This window comes from Arachis ipaensis, chromosome B10, assembly GCF_059453495.1.
Source record: "Arachis ipaensis isolate K30076 ecotype BB chromosome B10, ASM5945349v1, whole genome shotgun sequence".
Classification (NCBI taxonomy): domain Eukaryota; kingdom Viridiplantae; phylum Streptophyta; class Magnoliopsida; order Fabales; family Fabaceae; genus Arachis; species Arachis ipaensis.
In genome coordinates, this window is record NC_142435.1 from 98,625,414 (window position 1) to 98,627,309 (window position 1,896).

The 1,896-nt window shown below is 39.1% G+C and overlaps 1 non-coding gene across 1 annotated transcript; it reads right to left on the reverse strand.

Moving 5' to 3' along the window:
• Window positions 1-797: 797 nt before the first annotated feature.
• On the reverse strand, window positions 798-901 carry LOC148581026 (small nucleolar RNA R71). Its single transcript, XR_015895519.1, has one exon. It is a non-coding gene; the product is annotated as a small nucleolar RNA R71 (small nucleolar RNA).
• Between the last annotated feature and the right edge of the window lie 995 nt (window positions 902-1,896).

Below are 1,896 nucleotides of genomic sequence, written 5' to 3' on the forward strand. Positions count from 1 at the left end.
TTAATTAACTAATTATTCTTATTTTTATTTTTGATTTTAAAATTTTTTGAAAAATACTAACATTTTTCAAAAACCATTTTCGAAAATCACTAACTCTTTTTCAAAAATATTTTTCGAAAATTCTCCCTCTCCCATCTTATTCTATTTATTTATTCATTTACTAACATCTCATCTCACATCTCAACCCTCCTCACAGTTGTGTTTCTTCCATTACATTACATTCTTTGTCTCCCCCTCTTTTCTTCCACTCACAAAGGGATCCCTATACTGTGGTATAAAGGATCTCTATTATTATTATTTTTTCTGTGCCCTCTTCTTTGTCATATGAGCAGGAGCAAGGACAAGAATATTCTTGTTGAAGCAGATCCGGAACCTGAAAGGACTCTAAAGAGAAAATTAAGAGAAGCTAAATTACAACAATCCAGAAATAACATTTCAGAAATTTTTGAACAGGAAGAGGAGATGGCAGCCGAAAATAATAATAATGCAAGGAGGATGCAGTAGAAAATAACTTTGAGCTGAAACCTCAATTAGTTTCTCTGATGCAGCAGAACTGCAAGTTTCATGGACTTCCATCTGAAAATCCTTTTCAGTTCTTAACTGAGTTCTTGCAGACATGTGACACTGTTAAGACTAATGGAGTAGATCCTGAAGCCTACAGGCTCATGCTTTTCCCTTTTGCTGTAAGAGACAGAGCTAGAGTGTGGTTGGATACTCAACCTAAGGATAGCCTGAACTCTTGGGATAAGCTGGTCAAGGCTTTCTTAGCCAAGTTCTTTCCTCCTCAAAAGCTGAGCAAGCTCAGAGTGGATGTTCAAACCTTCAGACAGAAAGAAGGTGAATCCCTCTATGAAGCTTGGGAAAGATACAAACAGTTGACCAAAAAGTGTCCTTCTGACATGCTTTCAGAATGGACCATCCTGGATATATTCTATGATGGTTTATCTGAGTTATCAAAGATGTCATTGGATACCTCTGCAGGTGGATCCATTCACCTAAAGAAAACGCCTGCAGAAGCGCAAGAACTCATTGATATGGTTGCTAATAACCAGTTCATGTACACTTCTAAAAGGAATCCTGTGAATAATGGGACGCCTATGAAGAAAGGAGTTCTTGAAGTTGATACTCTGAATGCCATATTGGCTCAGAACAAAATATTGACTCAGCAAGTCAATATGATCTCTCAGAGTCTGAATGGAATGCAACCTGCATCCAACAGTACTCAAGAGGCTTCTTATGAAGAAGAAGCTTATGATCCTGAGAACCCTGCAATAGCAGAGGTGAATTACTTAGGTGAACCTTATGGAAACACCTATCACTCATCATGGAGAAATCATCCAAATTTCTCATGAAAGGATCAAAAGCCTCAACAAGGCTTTAATAATGGTGGAAGAAACAGGTTCAACAATAATAAACCTTATCCATCATCCACTCAGCAACAGACAGAGAACTCTGAACAAAATACTTCTAATTTAACAAACTTAGTCTCTGATATGTCCAAGGCCACTGTGAGTTTCATGAATGAAGCAAGGTCTTCCATTAGAAATTTGGAAGCACAAGTGGGCCAGCTGAGTAAAAGGATCACTGAAATCCCTCCCAGTACTCTCCCAAGCAATACAGAAGAGAATCCAAAAGGAGAGTGCAAGGCCATTGACATAAGCAAAATGGCCGAACCCAATGAGGGAGAGGACGTGAATCCCAAGGAGGAAGACCTCCTGGGACGTCCAGTGACCAATAAGGAGCTTCCCTCTGAGGAACCAAAGGAATCTGAGACTCATCTAGAGACCATAGAGATTCCATTGAACCTCCTTATGCCCTTCATGAGCTCTGATGAGTATTCCTCTTTTGAAGAGAATGAGGATGTTACTGAAGAGCAAACTGCCAAGTTTCTTGGTG